This window comes from Triturus cristatus, chromosome 10, assembly GCF_964204655.1.
Source record: "Triturus cristatus chromosome 10, aTriCri1.1, whole genome shotgun sequence".
NCBI lineage: Eukaryota > Metazoa > Chordata > Amphibia > Caudata > Salamandridae > Triturus > Triturus cristatus.
Genome location: NC_140593.1, coordinates 593,590,607 through 593,616,066, shown reverse-complemented (window position 1 = coordinate 593,616,066; position 25,460 = coordinate 593,590,607).

Genomic DNA, 25,460 nt, shown 5'->3' with positions numbered 1-25,460 from the left:
TCCAAAAACCACCTTGCCAAAAAAGTAACTCTAAATCTCAAATAAACAAGTAAAATTCCCAACCCAAATCGCCCACTAACCAAACAAACCCCGAAATGAAATAAATGCTGTAAAACACATTTATAAAAATTTACATTATTCTCCATATTCCTTTTTCCTATTTTATTCTCATCATTTTCATTCCTCAATCCAATTCATGCATTTTTCCTGGAGTAAATATGTGATGTAATGATTAATGATTAATGTTATATATTGTTTATTGACACCCTTATTCTTTCAATAAAACCTTTTCTGAACTAAAAAAAATTTACATTTTTCACCTGCAGGAAATCAAAAGAAACACTAAAGGCAATCACCAACAGAAACACCTCAGCACCAAAAAAGTTCAACATATTCAAACATGTAAGTATAATGTTGTATATAAAAACCTGTATTAAAATGAAAACAGTTACTATACATTTAATATTTTTCCCATACATTTCTCATAGCATTTGAAACATCAGAATGACTGAAGGTGCCAAATTCATAACTTCCCAGAAATTAAACATTTTATTATGTTATATGGGATGTGTCTACACCCAGGAGAAACAGACAGGCGACAGAATTATTCGGAAATGCAGCAAATATTATTCAAATACATGTTATGGGAGGGCCACGACAAAATAAACTACTGTATTACTTGTTAAGGAACATAACCACCCCCCTAAACATAGCTGAATTAGAAGTGAGAGACACTTTAGACACTCTGAAAGAACCTAGTACTCGCTCTCACAAATCTACTACTGAAACATAAAAAATGTACTCACCAGAGTTCCAGAACATGTAACTGGCCATGTGCCCTCTGTCTCAATGTTGGAAAATCTAATAGCTAGAACAAAAAAAGCAACTGCTACCACCCCACCTACCGCTAAAACGTTCAGTGAAATACACCTGAACTCACTGTAAGTCATAATGAAGAGCAATTTCTACTTTATGACAATAAATCTTACGACAAAAGAATTATTATATATGCAACTCCCACGAACTTACTTAAACTTCAGAATTGTGAGACATGGATGATGGACGGAACATTTAAAATATGTCCCAAACCATTTTACCAATTATATCCAATCCTTGGACTATCTCACAATACCAACATCCCATTTATATATGCCCTGCTACCAAACAAACAAACCACTACCTATGTAGAACTTTTAATAAACGTAAAGCAAGAAACTAATAATTACTATACTCAAAAAAGTATCATAGACTTTGACCAGTCAATGATGCAAGCCATCCTGAAAAACGACCCTCAAACAGCAATACAAGGTTGCTATTACCACTATAATCAATGCATTTGGAGACACCTTCAAAAATCTACGCTCAGTGTAGAATAGGCAACTAATAGCAATTTTGCATATAACAGTACCCTAAACAAAGAAACAAAAACTAATAATGCTGTGAAAGGATGGCATAATGCTTTCCAAGCCACAACAGGCAGAACCACACCAACCATACATAAATTACTACAATCATTCCAAAAAGAACAAAGCTGCCAACAACTAAGGGCCGCATTAGGATGGCGCACCCTAGGGGTGCTGGGACCGACCGCCAGCGGGGCGGCGGTCCCGCACCACTGATTAGGATGCGACTGCCACCCTGGTGGTTGCATCCTGTATACTTAACATTGCGGAGGGTGCTGCCTTAAGCAGCACCCTCCGCAATGCCAAAATGGCATGTTGCACTTTGCCAAGCACAACATGGCAGGCACCACGCGGTGCCTGCCACCTTGTGTGTGGCAATGTAGGGGGGTACCATAGGTACCTCCCAAGTGCAGCCCCCCAGGGGCCCCCAACATGCCCCAAATCAATTTCCGCAGGTATTCCCATGGTGGCATCGCTGCCATGGAAAGGCCTTGTACACAGGACATCATATTATGGATGGCAGTGCCTTCCAGGCACCGCCACCATATTATGCCTGAGTTCCGCCCGGTCAGCAATCGTAACGATTGCCGACCGGTGGAAAAGCGGCGGACGAACTTTTCGTCCGCCACTGTACCCCCCGCCATGCTAACATGGTGGCGGTAAATGTGGTTGTGATGGCGGGCAGATCGCCACCGCCGGCCGGGTGGTGGCGATCCGCCCGCCATCATAATAGGGCTCTAAGACGTGAACAGTATGTAACACATCTAGGTCCAAAACTAAGAAAATAGACTAAAACAATGGTCGAGCAACTACAATACAAAGTAAGACTCTACCCAAACATTAAAGGGCTAGAATATCTAGAAACAATAGCTAAATCCCTACTTTAGAACAGTACTACAAAAACATAGGAAAATCCTAATTGTGCACTAAATTCTGAAATAAATTTTTTTTTGCCAACATGTGAAATAAAAATATTATGCCAATTAATTTTAACTTATTTTTAAACATTATTTGATATAATAAATATATTTTATATATTTACAAATGCCAATAAAAATAACAAAAATTACACTTCCCTCCCATTCAAAATAATTTAAAATTACTTACTTATTTGTTACTGAAGAATTGAATCCAAACTGCCATAAATAAATTAAAACGAGTAAAAATCCCAAAACCTACTTAAAAGTCCCCCCAAAAAATGGAAAAATACAATTGTAAAAAATATAATCTGGCAGCAACGTATCCGTAGACTCCAATTCATTTTAAATCCGAAAAATAATGAAACTGTACAATAATTATTAGTTTACTAGAAACTAATATAAAGTTCCTTTAAAAGAAAAAGCATGCTTTTCCCAATGGCAACTTCCAAACGACAAAAACCTTTCAAAAAAACAACACAATCCCTCCCGCACAAATACACTATAAAATCATTACAAAACACGCACATAAACACACTGATGACACCATACTCTAAATATATTTATACAAATAATATATACCCTGACACCTACCTATCAGCGAACTAACCGCATTTCACAAACACAAAACTACTATCTAAACTGCACTAAAAGCACAAAATACAAACTATACATACACTATACACTACCTAACTACCTTTACTCTACACCTAAATTAAGCCTAAAAGTAATTAAATCAAACTTACCTTCACAATGCGATGCAGCTTCCAACTGCGAGTTTCTCCCCTCAGAAATTACCTAAAACAACACAAACTACAAAATAAAACTTAGCTTAGAAAATGGCTACCTAAATGAAATAATAAAAATACTTTTTTACATTAAAGTCAATGTACATTAGAAATGCAATACAAAAAAAGTTAAAAATGTAATAATTAATATTACTAATGTACTAAATGCTTTTTCTTTACTGTTTAAAAATGTTAAACCATAATACTATGGGGTCCATTAGGATGCGCCACCCTAGCCATGCTGGGACCGGCCGCCAGTGGAACGGCGGTCCCGCACCTGCAATTAGGATGCCACCATGGTGGTGGCATCCTCCATTCCCAGCATTGTGGCGGGGGGTGGTCACAGCACCGCCCAACACAATGCTGGGAATGCACTGTGTGCATTGTCATGCACAAGGTGACAGGCACCGTGAGGTGCCTGCCACCATGTCCATGACAATACAGGGGGTGCCATGGGTACCCCCCTGTGCGCCCCCCACTCCCGAACACCCTGGGGGCCCGCAACAGGCCCCAAAGCCAAAACCGCCTGCCTTTCCATGGCGGAGTCTCCGCCATGGAAAGGCAATTCCCCGCCATCATCCTAATATGGATGGCGGTGCACCATATTCCTGGGCTTTTCCGCCCAGTAGGCAATCGGGCGGATTGCCTACCGGCGGAAAACCGGCGGTCGGTCTTCCCATCCGCCGGGGTCCCTCCGCCATTGTAATGTGGCAGGGGGAAAAGTCATGCGGGCGGAGGAGTTTAGCGGGTGGATCGCCACCGCCATACGGTCGGTAGAGATCTGCCCGCTATCGTAATGACCCCCTAAATATTTGAAAATAACTAATATTCATTATTATACATTAAAATAAAATATGTTTAACTTACCAATGTGATTTAAAAAAATTATAATACTTGGTAAAAATGTGAAAAAATGTGTAAATGTTAACAGATATTTTTCTTTTTCAAAATGTTTTCTTACCTTAATAATTTTTTTTGTATTTACAACTTAAATAATATTATCCAAAATATAATATTATTTATTTAAAAATATGCAAAAAATATTAAAAAGTTATACAATGGGAAAATTGTAAACAAATGTATGTTATTAAAAATGTACACTGTGGGGCCGATTCCGATTCCGGCTGCAAAACTAACCGTCCGACACGGCCCCGGATCGAATACCGACCGACACATACCAGCACCGTACGACCCGTGCAGTACGATGCAACACGAGTAAATTACAACCGACACGTACGGAATACAAGCCGTATGACCGAGCCGGAGGGAAAATAGTGATCCGGCCGAAAAAACGATGCGATTTTCACTGACCGACACTAACCCAGAATCAACCCGACCGACCCGTACCCGCGATGTACGATTATCGCAGTACGATGCAATGCGTGTAAAACCAGACCGACTCGCACGGAGACCAAGAGGAATGACCGACACTCACAGACAACCCGGCACACAAGCCATAGAGACCGCCGCGAACGACGCCTACCAAACACAGAAGACAGGCAGTGTGAACGAGGCGGAGAAGCCCGCACGAGACAACAGCAGCGTCCGTTTCCATCACATGAACGTCTCCTACATGCCTACAAAACACAAAGGAAAAAACACAAAAAAAGGACCAAACAAGTAATGACTAAGCCAATAACTACCCAACACAAATTAATTGGACAAAGACACACCCAGAACTCCAACTATATAAAGGACTACAATCACTACCATCATCCCTTGCAAACAGGAGACACAGCCAGCAGCAAACACCAGTACACAGCAACCACAGACACACTCACAACTCACCCATCACACAACTCACACACCATCAGCACCTCATAAAAAAGCACACACACATACACCCTCACTTGCACCCTCACACACACATCCCTCACCACCACCACCCATCACCATGCCCCCAAAGAAGAATCCAAAGTTCACAGATAGTGAGTTATAAGTGCTGGTAGACGAGATCATCAGAGTAGAGCCACATTTGTTTGGTACATTGGTTCAAAGGACCCCCATCTCACAGAAAACCAAGATGTGGGCGAGGATTGTGGACAAGGTGAACGCACAAGCACCAACGTTGGGCACAAAGGACGATATCCAGAACAGGTGGTATGACGTGCGCAGGAGGGTCAAGAAACTCATCGAGTAAGATCACGCCTTGAGTCAGCGCACCGGCGGTGGCCCTCCTGCCAAACCAGTCTACTTCAGGACCTGGGAGGAGAAAGTGCGGGGCATCCTACCACCAGAGAGCGTCCATGGCCTAACAGACATCCCAGAGACTGGTGAGTACACAAACAACATACCCAAGATTGTGTGGCAAGGGGACAGTGAAACCATGCACCCCAAGCAAACCTACACTAACCAATAGGCAATCAACCCAAGATGTGTATGCCAGTCACACAAACACAATACCTGCCATCTCAAAGTGCCTGGGGACTGTGTCATGACATGCACCAACCTACAAACAAATAGAGCAAGCCACTGGCACTAAGCCAAATACATCCAGCCAGACAGTTTGCCACCACAAACACACCACCTCACAGTGCAGCTGACTGTCAGGAAGGAATAGTAGGGATGCAGGTGAAGTGAGTGTAGACAAAAGCATGATGGGGCCTGTAGTCACAGATAATGCTCCCTCTCCTGATTGGCCCATCAAGACCTCTCTGAAACATGCCCACATCACAGGGAGTGGAAAATGACTGACAAGATGGCTGACACTGGGTCCTGCTGTGGGGAGCACAAGGCCCTGCTAGGGCATGTGCGCAAATCAGAAGCAAGACACCACTGACTGAGATCCTGAAAGACAACTTGCACGCCCTACAATGGAAGCACGTGTCATGATGGGAAGGAAGACTGACAGCCCTGACCATACTAATCAGCACGGGGGGACACCCCCCCAACACAAACTCCACACAACTCACCGGGTACAATGCATTGACACACACCTCATTGAAATATCAGCAAAAGATACCCCGTACTGGGTGCTGCTGTGTGAAGCACAGGGGCTCACTTGGGACTTGTAGCCAAACAAACACCAGGATTTCACAGTCAGCCATCTTGCCATTGCTGTCACACTCCCTCACAGGGAAGCAGAGACAAGAGGGAGGAAGCATGGGCACGCTGGAAAGGGGGGTGTAGCTAAGAGTATGATGGGACTCGCAGTCACAGACAACCTACACCCACCCACATGGCCCAGCAAGATCAACCTGAAACATACTCGGGCAGGGAGTGGGAAGGGACTGACAAGATGTCTGACAAATGGCCAACAACTAGATCAAACTTGTCTGTGACAATCTGGGAAAAAGCAGTGTACAGGCAGGCATCTGTTAGAAAAGTAGAAAATGTCATGTTTGTGAACCAACGATGCATGTAGAAAAATAAATCACATTGTGTGTCTCTTCCAAACACAGGTAGTGCTGGGCACCCAGTGACAAATGATGAGGATACCCAGTCCCAGACTCGGTTGGACACTGAGCTCTCTGGTCTGACTCTCTCACTGTCCTCTTCGGATGACGACGACCAACCTGGCCCCTCCGGTGTGAGCCATCATGCAGCACCAGCAGCAGCAACATCTGCCCCCCTGTACCCACGCCTCCACCATCTGGACACCTACAGGGCACCCCCGCCAACACGGACAGACCAAGGACAATCAACACCCACAGCACAGGGACACAGGACCCCCTGGAAGCTACAGCCAACACCACCAGCAACACCACCCATGGGGTCCCAGGGTCACCTGTGCGTACCGCCGCTGGTCCTGCCCGTGTGGAGAGGGGTGCTGGGAGGGGTGGGAGGCACAGGGCGTACCACAATAGCACCGGCGGATTTGGCCAGGGAGTGGGGATCCTCACGGACATGCAACAGGAGCAGGTTGCCCACCATGCCCGCATGGAGGCAAAGTGGGATGCTCTTACTGCGGTGCATCGGGACATATTACAATGCCTCCGCCAGATCAACACCAACCTGTCCCCACCCCCCTGTGTGCCCACAACATCTGTCGCAACACCATCTGCCAGCGCCACAGGGAGGGAGGAGGACTCTGGCGGAGAGTCCCCTGCACCGCAGAGGCCTGCACATGAGGATCCCCCCCCCGGAAGAAGAGGGGTCATCCGAAGAAGGACATGTGAGAGGCAGATGTCCCAGTACATCCCCCAGGGCCTCTAAACCTATTCTGGACAATGTTCTTTGTGTGCAACCCGTTCACCTTGTCCAATCGCAGACAACTCGCCCACATGACATGGAGGGTTCATGTTGGGCCAATGTAGCAGACAACTGTGGACTTTACTCTGGACATTTCATCTACCAGCACTTCCAACACCAATGTGAACTTTGGATTCCCAAACCACTGTACAGCACCCACCATCCTGTGCACCTCACTCACACATGTTTGTAAATAAACTCACCAGTACACCATACTTGCCTCTGTTGTGATTCAAACTTGTCATGTTCAGGGCGAAGTCGATCTGCTACACAACACAGTGCATGCCAAATACTGCAACAATGTGACCAACGTAAGGTGAGTCATGGGGATGTGACACATGTGAGGGAGACACACCACTATGGCAACACAAAACATACTCACCATGGCCATGTTACTCATCACACACAATGATGTTGACCTGAAACACATTGGCATGCACAGACACAACACCAAGCACAGTCAGTGGTAACAAGTCCACAGGTGAGGTAAGCAGATGTCACTCAGATGTGGGAAGACAGACAACGCACATAACAAAGCGTAGCACAGGTTCATTACACATCAGCAACACGTTTATTCCACAATAGTTGCACAGTAATTCTACGTAACAGTGGACACACGCTCACAATGTGTTCGAGAATGGAAGTCCAGGGATGTGTGATACATCAGTTGATGGGAATTGTCAACTTCAACACTGGTGTTGGCTTCTGGGTGTTGGGGGTCAGTGTTGACCACACAACAGGCAAAGGACCCTGGGAAGGACAGACAAGATACAGTCAAAAGCACAGACGAACAGGAGAAATGCAATACACATGCACAAAACATGTTGCAAAACACCTACACAAACACTAGTTAGCAGTACTACCCTATTGTGGAGTACACACCCGCTGAATGGACACATCACAGCACGCATCCAGTCAAGTGGCACACAGACACACTCAGACAGCAACAGAGCTGGCTCAACACATTCCTGGCTACCTCCATACATTCACATAACAACCCTGGAAACTCACTTTCAGGTGAAGAAGTTGTTGATGAGCTGGGAGCGGACGTCACCATCATCTTCATCATCACTGGCATCTTGGCCCAGGCTGGGGTCCTCCACAGGTGCCGGACGTTGGTCGTCGTCATCCTCATCCTGGATGAGAGGCACCTCCTTCCGCACCGCCATGTTGTGTAGCATGCAGCAGACCAGTATTATTTTGCACACCTTTGCAGGCCCATATGGGAGGGCCCCTCCAGTCTTTTCCAGACAGCGTAAGCGGCTTTTCAGGAGGCCGAATGTCCGCCGAATGTCCGCTCAATCACCCTCCTGCTCCGACCATGTGCCTATTTGTAGCGCAGATCGGCTGGTGTCACAGGGTTCCTGAGGGGTGTCAGCAACCATGGCATGTTGGGGTATCCGGAGTCACCTACACACACAAAAATGAACAAGTAGATGAGTTTTGTAGGAGTGCGGAATATAACACTGACAAACACACACAATGAGAAACAGTCAGTACACACCGACAAGCCAGGCACGCTGAGCTGGCATCTGTGACATCAGCGTTGCAATGTGACTACTCCTCATAATGTAGGCATCGTGCGCAGAACCAGGGTACCGTGCACACACATGTGTGATCAACATGTCAGCAAGACAGACCACCAGAGCATTGATCGAATGGTAGTGCTTCCTGTTACGGTATGCCTGCTCATGTGCCTGTGGTGGTATCAGGGCAACATGTGTCCCGTCAATGGATCCAATGACGTTCGGCATCCTCCCCAGTGAATAAAAGGCATCCTTAATTTCAGGAAGTTCATCTTGGCTCGGGAACTTGATATACAGGTCAAGGAATTGCAACATCCCCTCCAAGACATCGCGTAGCACCTGACTAAACATCGTTTGCGACATCCCACCAGCAGTAGCCACAGTGTACTGGAAGGTACCAGTAGCAAAGAAGTGCAGGGCTGCCACCATCTTCACCTCTGGGGTCAGTGCTGTAGGGTATGTCCGGCCAGGTAGCAGATGTGGCGCCAACTGCTCCGCCAACTCCTCAATCAGTGGCCTGGTGAAGCGGTACCGTCTGATGCTGTCTCGTTCCTGCATGGTTGCAAGGTCTGGGAACGGTCGATGGACAGCTGGTGCCCTGCAGTACAGAGATGCACAAAGGAAGATTGTCAGTACATCCCCCCATGTGGCCATGACCACGATCACTCTCACATGCTAGTTCATGACATTACACAATGTACTGAGGTTTGTGCTTTTGGTCATGTACACATATGTCACCTACAAGACCACCACCTCACATCTCAATTCCACATGTCCACATGAAGGCCATGTAGTGCAATGGGTTACTCATCTGGCTGTGTCACCCAACCTATGTGCTGCTGCAACATTAAAAAAACTCACCCCAGAGACTAATGAGGACTCATGTCTCCCAGGCATCACAGATCTTTGCCATACAGAAACCCAGGCTCCCTGTATTGCCACATCAACACAGCAATGGACATGGCGTAGCACGTACTCACCACAAGGCAAGCGTAAGTCCCACAGGTAGTGGCCACTATTGTTCATACCGGCCCTACATGTACGTCTCTTAGACACACCTCCCATCAAGGTTGATGCATATACCACATGGATGTGGAGACTGTCACCCATTGGTAACATGTGATCAGACACATCTGAGACACAACATGCACACAGACTGCGGGTGCACATCAGTATTGGGGCTACAGGTCTCACTGTGACGTACATGCCATCACCCCCAGGACTCAGGGTGTATGTGACATGCCCCAAACATATCCAGCCTGACACTCTGGCCTACACTCATGCCAATTACTGTCCAATTGCACATCACAGTGCTAATGTGCACAACACACAAAGTACTCTCCCCCCATGTACAGGATAACAGCCTGGGAGTGGCTGCACAAAGTGCCAGACAATAAAACTGCTGTGGCCCCCTCAAACACCCAGGGAATGCAGCCTCACATGCCATGGGACACTGTGTGGCCAATGCTATAGTGTGGCAGGTGTGTGCAGGTGTCCATGGCCAGTATATGTGTGTTGCATCCGTCTAATAGTCACACTAATGCGGTCCGACGCGGTTGACAATGCGTACGCATTGCACGGGTCATGTCCGAGCCGTGCGTACGCCTTGTCATTGAATGCAATGAGGTCCGGCGCGGGTGACAATGCGTACGCATTGCACGGGTCATGTCCGAGCCGTGCGTACTCCTTGTCATTGAATGCAATGAGGTCCGACGCGGGTGACAATGCGTACGCATTGCACGGGTCATGTCCGAGCCGCGCGTACGCCTTGTCATTGACTGCAATGAGGTCTGACGCGGGCGACAATGCGTACGCATTGCACGGGTCATGTCCGAGCCGTGTGTACGCCTTGTCATTGAATGCAATGAGGTCCGACGTGGGTGACTATCATGCATACGCGTCGGACAGGCATGGCCCGAGACAGGCGTACGCCTTGGCCATTGAATCGTATGGAGACGGGTGCATGTGTACATTCAAAATACGCGTTGTACAGTCAGTTGAACGAGCCGGGCGCACCCATTGGCTCAGGACTGTCATGGAGACGAATGCGGATTCAAAACTTGTACGAGTTGTGCACTGGAAATTCAGTTGGATGCCTACAACAATGTTGCAATTTCAAGTGTTCCATGAAGGTGAAGATTTGAACGATGCGGAAGGCGTGTACGAGTCGTACTTTTGAATGGATTGGCCAGATTCATAGAATGCAACCGTGTTGGACCTATCACTTTGGACACATGGCACAGAGTCTGCCTCTGCAGCACAGATATAAGGCTGGCTGGACCCCAGGGAGCTCACTTGCCTGCACTACATTCTACTGGACCACATCCCTGCTACCACTGCTGCTGTCTATGCATCCTCTGGCTCCTGCTATTGCACGTACACTGGAGACGGCCCCAGCCTTCACTGAGGAGGAGAACCAGGCCCTGCTGGACGGGCTCCTTCCAGAGTACAGAAAGCTCTATGGGACACCAGGGGAGCAGGTGAGTGTGCTGTCCACTGCCTTCCTAATTATGCATGTTGTCTGACTAGCAGTACTAGCAGTGTGTACAGCAGTGGCAATCATTCTCACTGACTACTTCCATCCCCCAAAGTGTGTAGGTACATGTACTGAATAGTTTTCCTGCTGCTAAAGTGCACTTTTGCCAGCTTAAACTATCCAGGCATTGTTAACATGTCAGACATGCATGTGAGTTATCATTTCCCAGGGTTGCACTACCTGTGTAATTAATTTCCCTTTGTGATGATGACATGTATATCTAATTGTGTGCTGCACAAATCTGGGGCATGTGTTAATGTACTTTTCACTTTGTCCCCCTCACAGGTTGATGCCCACCAGAAGCAAGAGATCTGGCTGACCATCGCCCGGGCTGTTCGTTCTGTGGGGGTCTACAAGCGCCGCATCCACAACTGCCAGAAGAGGTGGCAGGACCTTCGTGGCTGGACCCGGAGGATAGCTAGAGTCCAGCTGAAGCTGTCACCTCCACGCAGGAGGGGCGGACACCGGACCCTGACTCCCCACATGCTCCAGATACTGGCGGTGGTCTTCCCGGACCTGGATAGGCAGCTGAAGGCCAGACAGCAGCAGGAAGGGGGTAAGTCCATGCCTGATCTGTGTACTATGTCTGACATGCAAATAGCAGTCTTTTGTCCGGGTCAAACTTCCACATTACGTAGGTCTTGTAGTGCCAAAATCAGGTCCCTCATCTGTGTGATGCACCCTCCTCATCTGTTCCACAGGTGTGGCCCCTACAGTCTTTTGCTTGTGTCACTAGGGCACTGTGTCCCTGCAGTCAGCTATGTATCAGGTACCAGTCAGCATCAGTTCCCGTGACTCTGTTGTGTGTTTCATGGGTGGGTCGATTGTTTACACAATGCTTGAGATCTGACATGTAAACTGTGTGTGCCTTTGAGATGTGTACCAATTGCTGGTCTGACTCGCAACATGTTTCTGGAGTATTCAATACAAAACCATGCATCAGGGTACTCCAATTTTTGGGCTTCAGGAGTAGGTATAGCAAGTATGCCACAATTGCTTAGCAACCTGACTGCTGTCCGGAGCAAAACACTGGTTCACTTAGTCCTGCCCAGTCCTGCCCCCTCAAGGGCATTCAGAAACACTCTGTAATCCCACTCCTGTGTGTGAAATTGCAGGTTGTGCTTCGTGACATGTGCCCTCAGGTGTGTGCCTCTGTGTCATTAGGGTGTGGCTTGTTGCTATGTACAACTGGGGTGTCCATGATTCAGAGGGTCAGGATAACATCTACAATGTGACTGTGGGAGACAAGATCTGTGTGACATATAGGTGTGTGATCATCTGACAGCGCACAATGATGTATGCAACTCTGTCCCTCATGCAGCTGGGTTATATGCATGGCAGACTGTGTTGTGTTAATGTACATGGATTTGTGTTTGCTGAGACTTATATGTCTGATTTTCATGATGTGGGGTCTTCTGGGTCCTGGATATGTTGTTTGCATGGGATGGGCAAGTGCGCCAGTCATCTGCAGAGTCAGATTTACCCCTGAGCTAGGATTGTGAGTCAGTGCCTATTGTTGTTGTCTGGATACCCTGCCCCTGTGACAGGAGACAGTGTTGACTGACTTTTCAGGGCATCCCAGTGCCATGGCATTGAACTTGCTATGAGTGAGCCTGCGTTGTGCTCAAGTGTGCACCATGCACCCCATTGTGGCCTTGCCCATCAGGACATGAGTACATCATAGTGTGTGTTGCTGGCATGCATCCCAAGCATGTGAAATGAGTCTCTGCCCATCCCTTCATCCGGACACCTGTGCTGAGTCAGTCGCAAGAGATGTGCTGTGGGTCTAGTGACATACTCCTATATGTTCACTTGCATGTACAACTGATGTGTGGGTGGTGCATGTTGGCACATTGGTGTATTAGCATCCAACATGCAACAGACATATGTGTGCAAGTCAAGGAGGGATATGTGTGCCATGGTTGATGTTGAAAATGACAATTGTCTTATTCTAAACAGTGTTGGCACTGTGTTCAGCTGATGATGCCAGGGCTTGCCCTGTGATGTGATGTACTCACTGTGGTGTGTGCAGTCGGTGCAGGTGACTGATGTTGTTCTCTTACTTCCTGGTCCTATCCAGATACATCCACGGCCACAGGAGGGGACAGCTCCACGGACCAGGAGGAGCCACAGAGCCTTACAGGGACAGAAGGAGAGGAGTCAGGTGGACCCAGTGGCATGGAGGGCGATTTGAGCCACACAGAGGAGTCGTCAGCACCATCCCCCCCAGCTGAAGGCCACAGCATCTCTGAGGATGACTTCCCTGTGGAGGCGGGTGTCAGCAGCCACCAAACCCCAGCTAGTGAGGCTGTCTCCGCCACCGCCACCACCACCACCACCACCCCCCTCCCATCGGCTCCCATCCCAGAGGTCCCTGTGGGCTCCCGTGTTCGTGAGCATGTCTCCTTTGTGTCAGGCACCGCACCCCCTGCCCCTCTGTCCCCTGCTTCCCTGAGTGAGGGGACCGATTCCACACTCACAGGGGCTGGTTTGCTGACACACACACATTCATCCACAACCACTCCACAGTCCTCCGAGACCTCTCCCTCCCGGCCCCCTTCCCTTGCCTCACCTGCAACCCCATCCCCCCAGAAGCTCTTCCTCTGTGACCTTGGCCTCTTCCCCACCGACCCAGCACATCCTGATTACAAGGGAAAGAGGAAGTCCCCACACACAGAAGGGAGTGCCCCTCACACCCAGACACCCTCCCCAGGCGCACTCAGACCGAGACGCCCACCCGCAAGTCCCCCGGCGCAAGAAGAGCAAGACCCCCCAGCCAGCACGCAGCTCCAAGGCAAAGTCTCCGTCTTCCATCCCCCAGGCCACCACTCCAGAGGTTGCCCCACACACAGATACACCATCCCCAAAATGCTAAGGCCATCCCCCCTAGCACTTGCTCCTCCACACCTGGTCAGACAGTTGGTGCCACTGATGTGGGGACCGTGTCCCCACCCCCTGCCCTGCAGACCTCACCTGTCCCCCATTCCGCTCCCATGGATGCAGGCACTGCTTTGGAGTCCACGCCCACCCCATCTGACATGGGCACTGCAGTGGTGAGCCAATCCACTCCATCTGACCTGCCCACTGGAGTTGTGCCGGCACCCACCCCATCTGACGTGTGCCCCACAGTTGGGACAGCACCCACCACCACTTCAGTCCTCTCCACTGCAGTTTCAAGTGTCTCACCTGCATCCCCCACCTCTTCACTGCCTCCTTATGCTGCGCCCTGATCCTGTCCCTGCGGTGTCTGGCCTGCCCCCATGTATGCCCCTCCGAGGGGATGACCCCGGTCCGTAGCAGTGCAGGCAAGCAAGGTGTGACAGTTGTCACTCTAGTTCAATCCTTGGCAATTTGACATTGACTGGCCATTGGCCTTTTGGTTGCACAGACGTTTCGAATTTCATATACTGGATTTGTGACTCTAGTTCACTCCTTGCCATTTGGACATGGACTGGCCATTGGCCTTTTGTTGAAACAGACGTTTCACTTTTCATATACTGAATAAAGCTTTTTACTTTGTCCCTGTGAACTTGATTTAGCTGTACATCATGTTGAGGTTGTTTTAGATGCCCTTGCACATGTAATGCTTGGTTTAAATGTTGCATACTGATGTGTTGATGTGAGGTACTCCCTGTGGTCCATGTGATTTGTATCCTATTCTGGTGGGTATCCATGTCATCCTTTGCAGCAAACTGGGTGTGTCTGGATCAACTATTTGTGTACATCTCTCTGTGAGCATTTAATTGCCATGGTCACATCTGTGGCTTGCACCCCTGCACATATGATGTGCTTCCCATTGTCCAAATTGTCACCTCCACATACTTCGTGCTCATCACTACTGGCCCTACAGGTGTGGGCATCATTGTAATGGGAGAAACTGGGTCCTCTGTGCAACTTGCTAGACATGTGTTTGGGGTATGTGCAGCTGACTTAGGGGTGACTCCCGTACCCAGGCTGTTGTGACCAGAGCCTTCATTGTTTGGTAACTGATGGCTGACTGACCAACTGTTCTGCAGACATGAGTGGGACTTGGGGTAAATATGTTTGGCACAGCTGGGCTCCCACAGGAGTTGTGTCCCCTCAAGTTAGTGTGTTGTCCAGTGACATGGCCTGGGCCCATGGTGTGTGTTGTATGTGCATGTGTGTGTGTCCACATCCCTGTTCATACACAGATAGTGTTCCCTTGATATGTTCCTGTTGTTGATGCTTGCTGAGTGGTACTGAGTTAATCCCACTACTTTTCCAATGGGCTACCAGATGTGTGGGGGCCATGACTCACCACAGTTAATTGGTGTATCATCATTGTGATTTGTCAGTTCTGAGTGTTGATGATGTTGTCAGACACAGATGGGACACAGTGAGGGTTCCTCAAGGCACTTGTTTGTTCGCAATATCATGCAGTTGTCCCTAGGTGGTAGTTTTCAGTGATTGAGACATTTGTATGTGTGTGTGACTGCTCCCACTTGTCCGGTTCACGGCAGCGATGCTGGCAGGTGTCAGCATGGGTGCCTTGTGTTCCTCCTTGGCATCTGCATAGTCCTGGGACTGTGGCAGGGATTGTGAAGGTCGCATGAGCTTTGAGGTCATGGCCATGTACTGCATACTGTGCAGTGTGTGTCATTCCCCAGGGTCGTAAACAGTCCTTGTGTGATGTGTGTGTGCACCGTAGTTCCTGCCAACATTCCTGTGTTTGTCATGTGGGCATGTGCAATGTCACATGTCCATGTGGGCTTCACAGATACACTTTGTTGCAGTTCAGGTGTGTGGTGTTGATGGTGGACTGATGTGAATGTTTGCATGGATGGTCCCCTAGCTCCCGTTTGTCCATGGATGAGGGGCCATGCTGAGTGATTTGTGTTTGTGTATGTGTGATGTACGTTTGTGGCACAGGACACATGTCTGAGTTTCCCAGTTTGTACGACATCTGCCTTTGTCATCACAGTGGAGGTGTCATGCATGCTTGTGTCACCCCAATGTCTTGTCCCTGGGGATTGTGCTGTTGTGTGTCAGTCTCTTGCTGTGTTACTTGGTGTTCATTCCAGCTAGTGTCACATGTGTCTGTTGTGCTTCCTCTCATCTCCCAACGCCTGATTGCCCACTGAGGTTGTCCCAATGATGGTTTACTTTTTATATGGCACTATGTCCACATCTGTGTCACTGTGGTTCATCACTCTCATGTGTTGTGGAGTTGCCTGGGTATACTGTGACACACACACACACATGTTGTGTCCCATGTGCAGTGTGAGTTTGCCTGTTTGTGTTTGTGCATCTGCACCAGTGCATTGGTATTGCTGTTGTGGGCCGTTGTCTGGATGCTGTTTCTGTGATTTTGCATGCTGTCCCTGTGAGTCATTTCACATCATTGTGCACATTCATCCTGGTTGTTGGGTGCCATTGCTGGCATGGAATGTGAGTTAGTGAGCTGACACCTACAGTCTACACATGTTGTTTTGATTGGTGTGTCTATTTTCGAGATGTGTGCATGCTTGGTGATGGTCACTTCTGCTGTTGTGTCATTGTACGCTGTGTGCATTGTCAGCCCCCATGTGTGGTGCTTGTCTGCACATGGCCGAGAGTGTTATGTTTTCACAGCACTGTTTGCCTCACCACATCTCTGTGTGTATGGGACACAACCACTAGTTTGCCCCAGAAGTGTTTGATATGTTGGGAGCAGGGATCATACATGCTGTTTGTTATTTGCAGCTTTGATCATGATGACACTTACCTTTTGGTCACTGTGATGAGGGGGGTTTAGTCCCCATCACCACAATGCTCAACATCTGCTGCATTTTGGAAGCCCCCACTTAACTTCTGTCCTACACAGTGAGGGGGTGTTCTTTTTACATTGCCACAGTGGGTGATGCTTGCCTTGTGTATGTCACACTCATGTGTTGGGTCACACATGTGCTGTTACTTACATTGTATGCTCGTAGCCATATTCACTGTTGTGGGCATTTGTCACAGACTACACACTGTGATGTCGTGGGGGATGTATTTTGTGGACATACCTGATGTTTGCGTATGCTGGATGTGTTGCGCATCACCCATCCTATGGCTGGGGGTGGCAGGGGTGATGGGCAACAGGTCCCCTGTGAGTGGGGGTGGCAGGGGTGATGGGCAACAGGTCCCCTGTGAGTGGGGGTGGCAGGGGTGATGGGCAACATAGTCCCTATGGGTGGGGGTGGCAGTAGTGATGAGCAACAGGTCCCCTGTGAATTGGGGTGGCAGGGGTGATGGGCAACAGGTCCCCTGTGAGTGGGGGTGGCAGGGGTGATGGACAACAGGTCCCCTGTGAGTGGGGGTGGCAGAGGTGATGGGCAACAGGTCCCCTGTGAGTGGGGGTGGCAGGGGTGATGGGCAACATAAGCCCTGTGAGTGGGGGTGGCAGCATAAGCCCTGTGAGTGGGGGTGGCAGGGGTGATGGGCAACATAAGCCCTGTGAGTGGGGGTGGCAGGGGTGATGGGCAACATAAGCCCTGTGAGTGGGGGTGGCAGGGGTGATGGGCAACATAAGCCCTATGGGTGGGGTGGCAGGGGTGATGGGCAACATAGTCCCTATGGGTGGGGGTGGCAGTAGTGATGAGCAACAGGTCCCCTGTGAGTGGGGGTGGCAGGGGTGATGGGTAACATAAGCCCTATGGGTGGGGGTGGCAGGGGTGATGGGCAACATAGTCCCTATGGGTGGGGGTGGCAGTAGTGATGAGAAACAGGTCCCCTGTGAGTGGGGGTGGCAGGGGTGATGGGCAACATAAGCCCTATGGGTGGGGGTGGCAGGGGTGATGGGCAACATAGTCCCTATGGGTGGGGGTGGCAGTAGTGATGAGCAACAGGTCCCCTGTGAGTGGGGGTGGCAGGGGTGATGGGCAACAAGTCCCCTGTGAGTGGAGGTGGCAGGGGTGATGGACAACATAAGCCCTATGGGTGGGGGTGGCAGGGGTGATGGGCGACATAGTCCCTGTGGGTGGGGGTGGCAGTAGTGATGAGCAACAGGCCCCCTGTGAGTGGGGGGGGCAGGGGTGATGGGCAACATAAGCCCTATGGGTGGGGGTGGCAGGGGTGATGGACAACATAGTCCCTATGGGTGGGGGTGGCAGTAGTGATGAGCAACAGGTCCCCTGTGAGTGAGGGTGGCAGGGGTGATTGGCAACATAGTCCCAATGGGTGGGGGTGGCAGTAGTGATGAGCAACAGGTCCCCTGTGAGTGGGGGTGGCAGGGGTGATGGGCAACAGGTCCCCCATGAGTGGGGGTGGCAGAGGTGATGGGCAACAGGTCCCCTGTGAGTGGGGGTGGCAGGGGTGATGGGCAACATAAGCCCTGTGAGTGGGGGTGGCAGGGGTGATGGGCAACATAAGCCCTATGGGTGGGGGTGGCAGGGGTGATGGGCAACATAGTCCCTATGGGTGGGGGTGGCAGTAGTGATAAGCAACAGGTCCCCTGTGAGTGGGGGTGGCAGGGGTGATGGGCACATAGTCCCTATGGTTGGAGGTGACAGGGGTGCTGGCCATGCAACCCCTATGGTGGGCTGTTGTTAGTGGGCCGGATATGGATCCCCTGTGTGTGTGTGCCATTTTGCGGGTATGTGTCGTTTGTTTATGTGGTAGGTGTCTGACTCACCGCCTACGCCGTCGGCATCGGTTCCTGATCCGGTCATAGATGTAGAGTACTGGTATGACCTGCGCGATGGGATTCATGTTGTGTTTGTGTCGTACACACTGCTAGTTGCTCCGTCTCATACCCATTGCAAGCTGGTCCGCCTCCTAGCCGTGTATTGATTTGTGGCGCGAATCGTAGCTGATATGCTTGTTTTCCGGATGCTGTGACGTGCCGTACGTGACGACCCGTCCGGCGCGTAGGAAGTACGCATCGTACTTGTCATGCCGGAAACTGCTATGGATACTGCTTCTGAGCGACACGGTTCCTCTTTGGGAGTTACGGCTCGGACGGAGAATGGGGCTTGATTCACAGCCTACGTGTCGGTCGTGTTTTTGGTAGTTATGCGCATCGTACTTACTCTACAGGACGAACCAGCTCCGGGTACGTGTCGGTTGCAGGGTAAGGCTACGGACTGCTGTCTGACCGGCCATCGGAATCGGCCCCTGTATGTAATTATGTAATGCATATTTGCAATGTAAGTAAATATTCTATAACTATTATCAAAAAACTAAGGGGCTCATTAGGATGGCGGATGGAGGCACATCCGAAGTGCTGGCGGTGGCAGAAAACGTCCTTTTCCGCACTCCATCAGCTGTCCTCACATCCGCCATATTACGATGGGCAAACATAGCCCATTTTCCGTCAGCTGCGGAGTTACGTGAACCGCCAGAAATGTCCGCCCCCAACCGCGGTAGAGGGAGCCAATAGAGAAACACAGCCGCGCGGAATGACGTTCTCTCCGCCACAAAATTCTAAAATAATGTCAGTGTGGCTGAGCAGGTCTGCACAGTGAGCACAAACAGTAACAAGACACATGGCTGATCAACAAAACACAACACAGAGGTGGCAGTGACACACTGCATACTCACAACTGGCAGTGACAACCAGTAGGTGTCCCCCAGGAGTGGAAGGACACACCGACACACTGCACAGTGCACAACCTACAACTCCTACATGTGCCCACAATCTGAAGCACATGGCTGACAATTGAAACAAATAGGCACTCATTACCTGGATCATACATGTGTGCAGTTGGCATTGCAGGGGCACACACTTCAACACTACTGACAATGATAGCCCATTCATACTGTATGACTACTCAAGTTCACATATTCAAATGTACCCATGTGCCTATGAAGACAGGCCTACACAAGATGACCATACATCAACACTGCTGTTCACACATCAAGAAAGATCACACAGATATGATGGACCCTGGCCACCCCGCAAGTAATCCTGTGGATAGAATTCACCTCTGTTGTGTATTGCATCATAACATGACATGTGTACAATTTAGCAAACCTGACCATAGAATGATTAGGATAACAGTAGATCATCACAAACAACCACCATTGCACCCTCATGACTTTGTCAACAAGAACAAAAGTGCTTATCAACTCTGGGAAGCACTGAAAAAGTAAAACAAGTAATTGGCAATGTTAAAGTGGCATACAGAGTATGTGTCACATACAACCATAAACATACATAAAATATTGTATTTAGCAAGGACATTGACAAAGCAGACAACAGGAGTAACTGTCTTTATTACATAAGACCCAGATAGCCATCAGGAAGTACAAAACAGCAAGGCCATTGGCCAGAACAAATTCAAAGTATGTAAATTTGTGCATGAGAAATTGCACAGGGAATGGGCATCCAAAGTGACAAACAGCAAGGCCATTGGCCAGTCCAGAGTTCAGGTGTGCACGTGTGTGCATGAGAAAGTGCGCAAGGAATGGGCATCCAAAGTGACAAACATCAAGGCCATTGGCCAGAACAAATTCAAAGTATGTACATGTGTGCATGAGAAAGTACACAGGGAATCAGCATCCAAAATGACAAACAGCAAGGCCATTGGCCAGTACATAGTTCTGGTGTGCACATGTGTGCACGAGAAAGTGCACAGGGAATGGGAATCCAAAGTGACAAACTGCAGGGCCATTGGCCAGTCCATACTTCCAGTATGCACATGTGTGCATGAGAAAGTGCACAGGGAATGGGCATCCAAAGTGACAAACAGCAAGGTCATTGGCCAGAACAAATTCAAAGTATGTACATGTGTGCATGAGAAAGTGAACAGGAAATGGGCAATGCCGTACACTGCCATGGGAATCACCACAGCTCTGGGGATACAAATGGGCAGTCCAGGCACCACAGTGGGAGAGATGGGTTTGGGACGGGGACTCTGCCTCAGATTTGGCTGTCAGTTGAACTGGGAGGTGGCTGATTGTCGGGCCAGTTGGAGGACTGGACCTGGGAGAGAGAGGACCAGCTGAGGTAGAGGCATCAGTGGCTGTGGGAGCCTGATGGCTGCTTGGACCGGGTGGCATGGTGGGTCGGGGATGCAAAGACATGCTGTCGTGAGACACAGTGTGTGAGGGTGAATGTTGAGGGCTGGGTCTCCACTTCTTGGGGGTCGATAGCCAAGAATTGTCTTGGCAGTAGTGGGAAGTGGGGTGGGCACAACAGCCTCACTCTCCACCAAAGGTGTATCAGGTGCATGTGGCTCTCCCTGTGGGGATTTGCTGGATCTGGTGGTACGTTTGGGGTGGCCTTGCCTTTTCCCCTCCATCCCCTGTTGTCCAGGTAAACCCCCCACTTTGCTCTCCTGTCCCAGCTTCACAGGGGTGTGGATGGGAGTTGATGTTGTGGGTGAATCTGCCTTAGAGAGGTGTTTGCAGGCACCAGGTTCACAGCAGAAAGGGCAACTGTTTGTTTGTCTTTGGGAGCAGGTGTGGGGACGGGAGTGCCCTTGGATGGGGATGATTTGGATGAATGTGAGCTTGAGGCCTGCTTCTTGGCCTGATGCCCCTGAGTGTCACGTAAAGGGCTTTTGCCTTTGTGCTCCTGTGTGCCTGTTTTGGGTTTTGGGGATGTTGTCTGTGCTCTGGGCCTCTTGGAGTACTGCTGTTGTGTGCTACTTGTGGAGGACTTGGTGCCTGAGGGCTGTGGCGTGTGGGCACTCTCGTCAGGTGGTGCCACTGGCAGGGTGGTTGCTGAAGGGGCTGGAGCTGTACTGGGAGCCTGTGACAGCTGAATGGCTGCCGTCACTGTGGAGGACAAAGACTGGACAGTTCTGTGTAGCCCACCCACGTCAGAATGAATGGCCTCCATGAAGGCAACTACCTGTGCCAGCTTCTTGTCATGATCCTGGAAGACATTCAGGAGAGCAGCCTGATCCACACACAGCTGGCGCAAAAGGTCCACCGCCTCCACACTGAGGGCAGCAGGGGAGACAGGGGCAGCGGTGCCTGGAGGGAAGGACACTCTACCCTTCCTAGGGCTGCAGGCATGGCCAGCCCTAGTGGTAGCAGCTGGGAGGGTGGGCACTGGACAATGTGTGGTAGAAGAAGAGGCAGATTTCGAACTCCCTGTGCCCGCCAACATCGAGGAGTTACCACTGGAGTCAGATGATGTTGAGGTTGGTGTTTCTGGGCATGATTCTTCCGGGGCACTCCTGTCCCTCTCCGAGGCACTGGTCACATCAGTGTCAGTGAGCTCATATGTAGCAGTTGTGCCAGAAGCTTCACCACTGGTGTCCGTCCCCTATCCTTCTGTCCCGTTTGTAGATGGTGCAATAGACAGTGACATAGGGCAGTATAGTGACATACACACAAATATCATATGGAAGCAAAGCACAACTATAAATGATACCCCCATGTGGCCCACCACCCTGTGCAGTCTGCATGTGCAACCTTTATGCAAAACTCAGAAGATGCATGGAAACATGCATAGTTGACATAAAGGGCCCATGTGATGTTGACACAGCCAAATAGCTGGCCCATGCCTCCTTGTAACCTAACATACGAATCTCTGTAAGCATACCTACGTGCCTGTAGGTGAGATAGATATACATCTCAACATGTTGTTTCTGTCACATATGGAGTCACTATAAGGGAACAACACAGATACTGACTCCAAAATGTCCTTTTGCAATGGCCATGTCACAGTGTTCTGTCCTCAGGATCGGTTTGTTGCTCAGAATGGTCCACCTCTTGATATCCCCAAGCCTTGATAGCGGTAATGGCACAGGTCAGTGGGAGGATCAAGTGAGGGAAGGAAAGGATGGGAACAGCAGGGAGGGAGACCTGAAATGACAATAACAATTTATAAACACCTTCTAGTCATCTCTACTTGATACAGACTTCAAAGAACACTGGCTTGGATGTGCAACCTCCTATACCTGTAACAGAAAAGAATGACACCCGTAGATTGAGATACTTCTATAAAGATTGTGACTTCGGTGTGGTAATACCCATCGCTTCGTTATGGCTGTAGTTTGGGAAACATAGAAGAAATCATTCATAGAGCAGAAAACACACTCTTCATTAGAAACATGCTTTAGAAGTCGCACTACCACAATAATACACATGAGTAGATTCTGACAACAACCTACCCTTTCTAGACTCCACAATGCCTCACAGGGATAGAGCGTAGTCCTATACCACTCCTTAATACCCCTGTTAAAATAGAGCCAGAAGAACAATAGCACATACATTTTCACTCCATGAAATAATATATATTCAATCATATAATACTGTGATTAGAGTCTCAATCCATAGTATGGTTAACATCCCCATAACATCCGAAACACGATGTAAAAACAAATAATAATGAAGGGGTGAAGCAAATCACCACGAAATCCAGGTAGAGAGTTGCCTCTTGAACCACGAGTAATGGCCTAGAATGGCTGAATCACAGAATTAATGGTTCACAGCGTGACGTGAGAAAAGTCAAAGCCGTGGTACAGTGCAGGCTGAATACAAAGACAAACAATACCGGGCAATTGCCGGGAACAAACGGACCTCCTCCGCATGAGCGAAATGCGCTCACCAACGGAGGACGGGAAAGAACCCAAGGACAAGCAATGCCGGGAAATACCGGAAACAAACTGACCTTCCTCTGCATGAGCGAAAGGCGCTCACCAACGGAGTACGGGAAGGTTGCTGGTCACAATAGCAGGGAACAAAAGTTCGAGAGAGTCGGTGCTGTGCACCCTTACCAGACCTCTCCAGGAATGCAGGACGCCGATACCATAGACGGGGACGAAGAATTTCCGACACCTGGGCGAGCACCGCTTCCTCCTTTATGGGCGGTTCCTCGCAGCGTCGTACGTACATGCCTGGCCTCATGGGAACTGTAGTTCAAGTTTGCTTCCGGCATCGGCATAGTTTGCTTCACAACGAGACATAATTGCATCATACAGTCTGTCGCTAGGCTACACCAGCGCGCTCAATGCTATGTGCTTATAACAGGCCATGAGCTACTGATATCCACCATGTTGTTCTTTGAAGCACAACAACTGTTGCACATTGGTGTCAGAGGTGTAGTTCTCACAATTTCCAAGTTAAGTACTGCACACATCTACGAAACCACACTAAGATGATGCACACTGCTGTTCAGTGCCTGGTGATGTCTATGACACCCATAATGCAGCAGACGTCATAAGGCCACATCTCACCTTGCAATGTCAAGGGCCATTGTATTAAATACATGAGAAAGTGCATGTAGCGAAAATTCATGACAGCTGCACTCAACACAGAGGTCACTTACAAGCCATTGCATCACACGAGAAACATCACTGAGCTCCTCACTGGCTCAGGGTTGGGATACATGCAGTCACTCACACCCAAAGTCACCCTTTGCAGAATACTCACCCCCAACTTGCTGCTGATGGGCCCTCAAACATCCATCCAGCTCTGGCTGTGTCACTGCCAAGATGCGGGCCTTTAGTAGTGTCATGCTCCTGCGCGCCAACCTTCCAGTGCGAGGGAGCATCCCCAGCGTCATCTCTGGCACGTTTTTGCTCAGCCGGCAGATGTCATCCCACCTCCTGTGACAGTGTGTGTGCCGTTGGTTGGAGACACCCAGAGCCTGCACCTTGCGTGCAATGGCCCTCCATAAGGCCTTACGCTGGCGGACTTTAAGGTGCAGGCATGGAAGAAAAGAAGAGGAAGTTTCATTAACACTGTGTTATGTACCACTGTGTGTCAGTACAGGAACATGAAAAAACATAGCACACCAATACAGAAATGTTGAGCAGAGGCCATACAGCATTACACGTAGTACATTTGCATCAAATAATCTTATAGAAATGTATGCATGTATCATGATGGACACAGTACATGACCATCTCATACACATGCAGAGTGCCAGCACAGAAACCACTGTGAAGAAGGACCTCATCTGTGATGCAGTATGTGAGTGAGCAAGACATACAATACATTTGAAATGATGTGTCCGGGCAGACTCACTGTGTCCAACACAACACACCCCTCAATGTCCTTGGCCAGAGAATGGCTACCTGTGTCATGGAGGTCACATTTAGGGACATGATCTTACATTCTCACACTCTTCTCACACGGTGTAGGCCTGTCTTGTGCAATTCTCAGGCCTAAGATAGCTCACTGCGAAATAGGGTTGTGAACAACACATATGCTTCACT